This window comes from Maniola hyperantus, chromosome 20 (genome assembly GCF_902806685.2).
Source record: "Maniola hyperantus chromosome 20, iAphHyp1.2, whole genome shotgun sequence".
Lineage (NCBI taxonomy): Eukaryota > Metazoa > Arthropoda > Insecta > Lepidoptera > Nymphalidae > Maniola > Maniola hyperantus.
In genome coordinates, this window is record NC_048555.1 from 1,370,303 (window position 1) to 1,380,735 (window position 10,433).

General features: G+C 40.1%; 1 long non-coding RNA gene across 1 annotated transcript; it reads right to left on the bottom strand.

Moving 5' to 3' along the window:
• Window positions 1-4,945: 4,945 nt before the first annotated feature.
• Window positions 4,946-9,162, bottom strand: LOC138403779 (uncharacterized). Its single transcript, XR_011237941.1, has 3 exons — window positions 9,085-9,162; window positions 7,207-7,407; window positions 4,946-5,468 (listed from the first exon to the last, which is right to left on the bottom strand). It is a non-coding gene; the product is annotated as an uncharacterized lncRNA (long non-coding RNA).
• Between the last annotated feature and the right edge of the window lie 1,271 nt (window positions 9,163-10,433).

The following is a 10,433-nucleotide window of genomic DNA, read 5'->3' on the forward strand; positions in this document are numbered from 1 at the left end:
CTAAGGCGGTGCTAGGTCGCCATTCCAGCACCTTGGGACCTGCACGTCTATCGCTTTTTCGAACTATGTGCTTTGCCCATAGCCACTTCAACTGACTACCTGCCAAATTTCATGATTCTAGGTCAACGTTGGGTTTTCGTGACAAACACGACAGACCGACGCGACAGACAGACAGACAGACAACGAAGTGATCCTATATAACCCTTATACTTAGTATAAGAGTTTTTTTTTCCTTTTGGGGTACGGAACCCTATAAGCTGTGATAGCCTAGTGGTTTGGACGTCCGCCTTCCAATCGGAGGTCGGGGGTTCGATCCCGGGCATGCACCTCTAACTTTTCGGAGTTATTGTGCGTTTTAAGTAATTAAATATCACTCGCTTTAACGGTGAAGTAAAACATCGTGAGGAAACCTGCATGCCTGAGAGATCTCCATAATGTTCTCAAAGGTGTGTGAAGTCCACCAATCCGCACATGGCCAGCGTGGTGGCTATGGCCAAAACCTTTCTCTCTGAGAGGAGACCCGTGCTCTGTAGTGAACCGGCGATTGGGTTGATTCTTTTTTATTCAGATACAAGTTAGCCCTTGACTGCAATCTCACCTGGTGGTAAGTGATGATGCAGTCTAAGATGATAGCGGGCTAACCTGGAAGGGGTATGGCAGTTTTTATTAAACCCATACCCCTTTGGTGTCTACACGGCATCGTACCGGAACGCTAAATCGCTTGGCGGCACGGCTTTGCTGGTAGGGTGGTAACTAGCCACGACCGAAGCCTCCCAGCAGACTAGACCAGAAATTTAGAAATGATTAAATTCCAAACCCCTGCCAGGAATCGAACCCGGGACCTCCCACTATTAAGACCACAGCGCTCACCACTGCGCCAGGGAGGTCGTCAATGTCGGTCGATCATGACGATGAACCCTATAAAAGCCTATATTTGCCCTTTTTTGCACACCCCTACATCAGTAGCTCGTGTAAGACATTGACACCGGGTTATCGGGTGATGGACAGATCCCGCGCTATCGTTTGCAGCTGTAATGCTATTTACGTTATTTAATACTCGCTTGTACGACGGACTAATCTTGTTTGCTGCTGACACTTGCGTTGACCCGTGCAGCGTACGATGTATAATTAATTTTTATTGCCCGACTAGGAAAGTAGAGTATTACGCACCTAGTTACCTACCTATCTTAGTATCCAACTAGCTTATGTTTGCGATTTCGTCAGCGTGGACTACACAAATTTCAAACCGCTATTTCACCCCCTTAAGAGTTGAAGTTTCAAAAATCCTTTCTTAGCGGATGCCTACGTCATAATTGCTATCTGCATGCCAAATTTCAGCCCGATCCGTTCAGTAGTTTGAGCTGTGCGTTGATAGATCAGTCAGTCTAGCCTATGTCCTTCCCTGGGATGCAAGCTATCTCTGTACCAAATTTCGTCAAAATCGGTTATACGGATGGACCGTGAAAAGCTAGCAGACAGACAGACAGACACACTTTCGCATTTATAATAATTATTAGTATGGATATGGACAGAACACGCGACGCGCAATACGCCTCGTCTCCAGAAAAGAGCCCTTGTGCACTGTACCTATATTGGACCAAATGTATAAGAAAACTAGCATATTGTGTAAAATGATATTATGAGGCAAGATGATACTTAGCCAATAATATTTTCCGCACACCATTCCAACTCATATTATGACTGTGCCATAAAATTGACAAATGCCAGTAAAATTAAAGAGAGCCATTGACTTATATATTACTTCGTAAGGACAGGGCCATTGAACAAGCAAAATGGCACCGACTCATTGGTCCTAAAATGTTTATTTAGCACTGGCAATGCAACCTCAGTGACGTCATCAGTGGGTCTTTTCCGTTTGGCCGGGACGGCCAGACGGGGGTACGGGCCTCGAGGCTTGGCCTCCTTAACCGGGTGTGGCGCTGGGCATCTTTGTGCCCAGGTGTTTTTCTTTTAGCCGGGTATATAACCGGCTAGGGCCTGCCATCTTGGCTTAGGGCCCTGGTAGTTTGGCTGTTTGTGTTCACCGCGCAGCGGGTGGATCAACCCACTTCGCCGATGTTGTAGGTCCGTGTTGATTCCAGAGTGGGTCTCTGCGGAGACCCACTCTGCGAAGATGCTAGATTCGCCGTCCAGTGCAGAGACGGGGGCCGCAGAGTCTGGATTTCAAACAGGTAGTGCATTAGTATCTAATAGGTGGCGCTGATTTATTTGGTTCCAAAACCGTGAAAAATTTCGTTCGCTTGACCATATCTTGTCATTTATATCGATGAAGAGAGCCCACATGCGAATGAGCTGTTCAAATAATATGATGTATTCCCGCGCTAATGGGCTATAAAGAACAGTTTGGGGATCAACAGGCGAATAAAAACTCCGCTTAGCCTCAGGGGAAGCCAAATCGGTTTTAGTGAATGGCTGAATGGTTTGAACCTAATGCTCTCTTATACGGTCGTATCGGGATTTTATAAGGTTTATTTAAATACTGGTTTCATCTTCTTTTTACCTATACATAGATATTTTATTTTATTCAGATACAAGTTAGCCCTTGACCGCAATCTCAACTTCCCAACAAAAAACACACTTACTTATTCATCTCAACCCATAAAATGGGAAAGTGTGTTTTTTTTTGGTTTGTCCTTCAATCACGTCGCAACGGAGCCACTGATCGGTGTGATTTCTGCATGTGTAATAGCTAAAGATTAATACTATTTATCCTGGAAAATCAAAGAGAACATCAATTTTTAAAAAACAAATCCACGTCGCGCACTGAGGGTTCCGTAGTACCTAGTACAATCGTATTTTATCGATATTTTGCACGATAAATCAAAAGCTACTTACTAGATCTCGTTCAAACCAATTTTCGGTGGAAGTTTGCATGGCAATGTACATCATATATTTTTTTTAGTTTTATCATTCTCTTATTCTAGAAGTTACAGGCCCCTGTAACTTCTAGAATGGGGGGGGGGGGGGGCACACATTTTACAACTTTGGAAGTGTCTCTCGTGCAAACTATTCAGTTTAGAAAAAAATGAAATTAGAAACTTCAATATCATTTTTGAAGACCTATCCATAGAAACCCACCCCACACATATGGGTTTGATGAAAAAAAAATTGTATAAAAGGATTGACTGACTGACTGATCTATCAACGCACAGCTTAAACTACTGGATGGATCGGGCTGAAATTTTGCATGCAGATAGCTATTATGACGTAGGCATCCGCTAATAAAGGATTTTTGAAAATTCAACCCCGAAGGGGTGAAATAGGGGTTTGAAATTTGTGTAGTCCACGCGGACGAAGTGGCGAGCATAAGCTAGTGAGCTTATATAAAACTAAAACTCTTTCCGAAAACTGTTTCCAATAATAATGAAAAGATAATGGGCATTCGTGGAAACGCTTCTAAATTTAAATTAATTAAACTTACTACCGTAAACTAAGTTAACAATATAACTTGACGTTTACAACTAGGCGGTAAAGACGCCGACACTAATTAGTGGAGTCGAGCTTCAATTTAATTGTTGTTACTAATCACATTATCACACTAAATTAAATTTATGTTTCGATATCTGGAAACGTCTGTTTTAATTATTGTTATTATGTTTATAAGTTCGGTTAATAGGGTCGTGGACTGTAGTATAATAAAATGACGTGATTTTTTGTATAGCGGTAGTTTATGGGACTAGAATTCATTATTAAATCGCTTTCCATACAGCAGGACGTTAATATTTTTTTTAATGAATAAAAATCATGATTTTTTTAAAAATATTCTCTTTAATAATAAATTCTAGCCCCATAAGCTACCGCTAAACATAAAAACCCTTATTTGTATTACTACAGTGCAATACCCTATTAGGTGGTGGCCTGTGGATAATCTTATATCTCTATATTATAATATATAAAAATGAATCGCTAAATGTGTTGCTGATCGCAAATCTCGAGAACAGCTGAACCGATTTCGCTAATTCTTTTTTTATAATATTCCTTGAAGTACGAGGATGGTTCTTACGGAGAGAAAAATTTAAAAAAATTAAATTGACTGTAAGGCGGTACGAAGTTAATAACTAAAATTTGAATACTAACACCTCATGATACATATAAGATAACTCAAGATTTATCTTATATAGGTATTATTATGTACCATGAGTATGAGGGTGAACCTATCACGGTTTCGCAAAGCAGTTTCTAGTGAGAAGAGCCGGCAAAGACATCAGTAGGTACCTCAGTACCCTTATTATAAATGCGAAAGTGTGTTTGTTTGTTGGTTTGTTGGTTTGCCCTTCAATCACGTCGCAACAGTGCAACGGATTTTTGCATGGGTATAGATAAAGACCTGGAGAGTGACATAGGCTACTTTTTATCCCGGAAAATCAAAGAGTTCCCACGGGTTTTTGAAGACCTAATTGCACGCGGATGAAGTCGCGGGTATCAGCTAAATAGGAATAATTACTCGTGTACAACAGCGAGATACGAAAACAACAAAAGTCAGAAAAACTTATATTAGATAATATGACAAAACAAGAATATTGTACTTAGACGTAGAACAGGACATTACTTACATAAATCAAACGTTTTTGTCCCCGCGTTACACGGACGGACAAAAAATTATGATTTATAGCTAGCACTAAATAATAACAGTCGAAATGTCCTACACAGTAGTTACGGTTATCTATCTAAATATGTAAAAGGAAAAGGTGACTGACTGACTGATCTATCAACGCACAGTTCAAACTTTCAAAATACTTTACGGCAAGAACTTTTACATTTATGATGTTTCACTATTATAATTATAAGAAAGGATTTTTGAGGGGGTAAAATAGGGATTTGATGAGAACAACATGTGGTGATTAGAAGTCATACAAAGTAAGACTTCAATAAGGGCACTTAGGTAATATAAAATAGGATGAAACCAAAAAATATAGTTTTACAGTTAACTTTTTTATTGGCTTTGTAGGTACTCTTTAGAACCTCATAATATCGGGGGTACCCTTTTAAGGGCCTTTCCGAATGACTTTATAGAGCATAGCAATGCTCGACGTTGGTAGTTGGCATCCACACTTTCGAATTTGTTTGAATTTGTATGGGAACAGTGTTTGAGTGCTCGACCTTAGTAACAGGGAAATTTCCTTCCGGGCGGTGTTACGCTTGGGGCGCCAGCTGGTCCGAATTTTGTATTTTGAAGCTTCTATTATTGTGCAGATTGCAGAAAAATCCAGTAGTGCGATTCAGGTTTGAGTGTTTTCCTTTCACTTTCGAAGATGCTACCCCGTGCTGCCATCTAGTGAGAGCAAGGTGAGAAGTCAAGGCTTGGGGTTCGTATCCAATCTCGCACGCACAATGACTACAGTCTACAGTGCTTGCGTACATCTCCACGGCATCGATCGCCCCGCTTCACGCGAGACCGCCAGACGGATGTCCTTTACCTCGCGAGCTTCTGGGGCCACCACAAGTACCTGAAACCAACGCAGGCATCAGTGGTGACGAACAGGACGACGCAAGGGATTGAAGACACCACCGGATTTGACACTTCACGGAGAGACAATACAATAAGATTTACGCCAAAGAAAGGCGAGACCTTGGCCTACAAGGCCAAAAACTATTAGGATCCAGGTAACAATGTGCTACCTGAGAGGAAATGCCCGGGCAAGGAGGCCCAGCCTCAAGGCCCGCAACCCGATTCACTTAGGTCGATCGAGAAGACCCTTCATCATCGTATCCAATTGACGTATGGTGCGGATCTATTTTCTTCGTACGAGTGAGGAGCGCCATCCGCTTGCAATTGTGGCGACCGCCACAAACTTAAAAGCACCGAACATGTTCGCATGTGTAGACCTAGCATTGTTTACACGTTTTTCGTTTGTATTTGATCAAATAGGTTTCCAGGTAGAGTTTCAATACACCCCCGGCATTCGAATCCGAAATGAAATTGCAACCAGACGCCGGGGGCAGTTGGAATATTTCCTAAAACGGGGTATTAAAATTTAAATGAAAGCGCATCAGTAAAGTTACAAAGCGTTGTTTAGTACCTGAGTATTTAATTCGAATTCCAGCCTTTATCCGAACGATTGTTTTTATACCACACGATAATTATATCTTAAGTCTTCAAGTCTTTTTTACTACAATCGCTAATAAATCTAAATATATAAAAGGAAAAGGTGACTGACTGACTGACTGACTGACTGACTGACTGATCTATCAACGCACAGCTCAAACTACTGGACGGATCGGGCTGAAATTTGGCATGCAGATAGCTATTATGATGTAGGCATCCGCTAAGAAAGGATTTTTGAAAATTCAACCCTTAAGGGGGGGAAATAGGGGTTTGAAATTTGTGTAGTCCACGCGGACGAAGTCGCGAGCATAAGCTAGTGTCAAAATTAAGTTAGAAATATTAAATCTCGTCTTTGAAGTCTATATTAAATCTTTTGGTAGCATGCCTATTGAGAAGACATCATCATCATCAACCGATAGACTCCATTGCTTGATATAGGTCTCTTGTAGGGACTTCCACATGCCACGGTCACGCCGCCTGAATCCTGGCAACTCTCTGCGACTCGTCTGATGTCGTCCGTCCACCTGGGGGGGGGGGGGGGTCTTCCAATGCTGCGTCTTCCGGTGCGAGGTCGTCATTCCAGCACCTTGAGACCCCAATATCTATCGGTTCTACGAACTATGTGCCCTGCCCATTGCCTATGCAGATAACTATTATAACTTAGGCATCCGCTAAGAAAGGATTTTTGAAAATTCAACCACTAAAGGGATGAAATAGGGGCTTGAAATTTGTGTAGTCCACGCGGACGAAGTCGCGAGCATAAGCTAGTGTGCAATAAAGTTTATGATTATTCAATGTCGTATCGCAGTCGTGGAGTGAAAAGCAACCCTTTCAGTCATTTTACACAATGGATAGTATTTCGTGGAATGCCAATGAAACATTTAATTAAAAAGGGACGCTGTATCGAGTGCTAATTTGAAACGCAAATCCGTAGAGCTTTGTTTTTCAAAAATGTAGCTCTACAATAAATTAAAACTTTCCATTGAAGAGACTAACGCAAATTAAAATACCTAGTAAAGTATTCTTCAAATCGCGCACAATCACTACCATCGATATAAATGACAAGATATGCTCAAGCGAACAAATATTTTTCACGGTTACGGAACCAAATAAATCAGCGCCACCTCTTAGATACATACCCGTTTGAAATCCAGACGTCACTGAGGTTGCATTGGAGCTAAAGCACCACTGAGTCGGTGCCATTTTGTTTGTTCAATAGCCCTGTCCATACGAAATAATATATAAGTCAATGATCACTACCCAAATGCAAGTGTGTTTGTTTGTTGATTTGTAGGTTGGTCCTTCAATCAGCCGCAACGGAGCAACCACCAGTTAAAGACCTGGAGAGTGAACATAGAATTATTTTTATTCCGGAAAACCAAAGAATTCCCACGGGATTTTAAAAACTAAATCCACGGATGAATTCGTAGGCATCAGCTGCTCAGTTTTATAATAAAGCTAGCTTATGCTCACGACTTCGTCCGCGTGGATTACATAAATCTCAAGCCCCTATTTCACCCCCTTAGGGATTGAATTTTCAAAAATCCTTTCTTAGCGGATGCCTACGCCATATTAGCTATTTGCATGCCAAATTTCAGCTAAATGCGTCCAGTAGTTTGAGCTGTGCGTTGATAGATCAGTCAATCAGTCAGTCACCTTTTCCTTTTATATATTTAGGTATAGTAAAAACAGGTAGCATGATCATAAAGTAGGCTAATAATATGTTTTGTATATAAATGTTCTATTAACTCTTAATATAAGTAAATATTTATACATTACTGGTAATTCTACCGCAAAAACCGCGGCACAGTTAATTTCATACAAAATCCGCTCCGTTAATAATATTTCACTGCGAATTAATTTGCAAATTAACTAGATGCGCCACTGCTGTAGCAAGCTTTAAGTACCAATATGATGGATCAACCCGTTAGGAGGCGCCTCTTTGTAACATACCTACGACATTGGTGCCGATTCTCTTGTCTTTCTCTAAACTAAATTTATAGTATCTGCATCTTTTTGTTTTTAATATTGCTAAAACGGGACGGAACATGAATTTTACATTTGAAAACTCTAAATTTTAGTTCACGCTACAAATTTGAAGAATAGGCTCGTAACTGGCAGCTAAAGTTCACGCGGTTTGATGGCTCTAAATTAAATTTAAACCTGTCAAACTGTGTCTGTCCTTTTTATATTACATTAGTAAGAAGAGGATGCGAATACTCTAAAATTTAGTTGTCATCAGAACCAGTACCATTATCTGCTATATTATGTTATATATTGATATTACATGATCAAATATTCAGTTCATTGGATTAAAAATAAATGTCAAATGAGTTCGGTGGCTATCATTCAGTTTTGATCACTGAGTTAGCGAATCACTCCCGAGTTTCACAGAACATACAAAACGTGGTCTTCACTTTGGAGTTTAGATGCATATAATATGACGTGTCTACGTATGGATACACCAGACATGTTTCTATTGAGTTAACTTACAGCATATGAAAAAACAACTGACTGACTGGTAAAACGGACACTCCCACAATCGCCTCACATTTCGTACTTACCACAAATTAGATCGATAAATCATTCGTACATGCAAGATAGAGTTATTTTAATTTAACGGCATTTGCACGCCTCAATACATCAAAAAGTACAACAAAACATCAGACAAGCATCAAATAATAAAATCTTCGCATATTCAAAATTGATCAATTGATCAATTGATCAATTTATCCAGCAGAATCGTCCGTTATGGTAGATTTCGCCCAGTTCGATCACAGAACGATTGAGTCTGTCTACGTTTCTACCGAGCATTTTTACTCATCCCGTAAAATAAAAATTTCTATACGAATAATATAATGAAAAGAGTATGAATTTTATTTCATTTAATTCACTGAGAGCTTTTAGCGAGATAAGCTGTATGAATGTAAGTTAAATAAAATAGTTAAGATAAACGATTAGATAAACTTAACCTGGTTCTTAAAAAGCCATTACTTTTAATCGAATTTTTTACTCACACTAATCTGTTTTTCACACAAAGCTGTGATAGCCTAGTGGTGAGGACGTCCGCCTTCTAATCGGAGGTCGGGGGTTCGACCCCAAGCATGCACCTCTAACTTTTCGGAGTCATGTGCGTTTTAAGTAATTAAATATCACTTGCTTTAACGGTGAAGGAAAACATCGTGAGGTAACCTGCCTGAGAGTTCTCCATAATGTTCTAAAAGGTGTGTGAAATCTACCAATCCGCACATGGCCAGCGTAGACTATGGCCAAAACCACAATAATACACATTTATGTATTTTGTACAGCACCAATATAATTTTTATTTATAAAAACATAATGTGGCTAATTCCGTTGTACACAATCTCTAAACTAAACTAAAATAGCACGTCTAAATCTATTGCTATCCCTTTCATAATTTTGCCTGCAGAAAAGGATAGCACTAGACTTAGACCTCTAAATGTAGTTTAGTTTAGAGATTGTGTACAAGGGAATCGGCCCCAATAATACCTACCTAATTTTAAAAAACTGTGTTGATATATCATATTTAGTTTGGTATACATTAAACAGATTCATCATGATCAACCCATCGCCGGCTCACTACAGAGCACTGTACTCCTCTCAGACTGAGAAGGGTTTTGGCCATATAGTCCATAACGCTGGCCTTGTGCGGATTGGTAGACTTCACACACCTTTGAGAACATTATGGAGAACTCTCAGGCATGCAGGTTTCCTCACGATGTTTTCTTTCACCGTTAAAGCAAGTGATATTTAATTACTTAAAATGCACATAACTCCGAAAAGTTAGTGGTGCGTGCCGGGGATCGAACTCCCGACCTCCGATTAGAAGGCGGACGTCCTAAGCGCTAGGCTATCGTAAACATAATGAGGTAAAAAGGATTATTAAACTGATTCATTCAAAGCCCTCATCCGTTAAATACATTAAAACAGTCATTTGCTGACCGCAAGCGGCTGGGAGCTTGTCAATCTGTCTGTCCTTCGAATTTATATACTATATGGTTTTGCGGCGACATTGAACAGATTTACCTAAAGGTCAGAACCAACCAGTGACATCTACATATAAAACGCACAAGATAGGTCATTTCGAACTTAATTACTGTGTTCTATGAAGCTGTCAAAATTAGTAGTGTTAGCTTATTGAAGTTAGTTTAATGAATTAGACAATATTTGACTCATCCGATGTCACGCGATCTGTGGCGGGGAAGCCATCTTGAATCGATTTGTATAAATACCAGTGTTTGAAGGTTTTTAAGCCAGTCTCGTTCCGACTCGAGACTCAACGACTATTTTTAGGTCGAAATTTTGATTAAGTGGTTACAATAGCAATTGTGCCCTAATCAAGTTA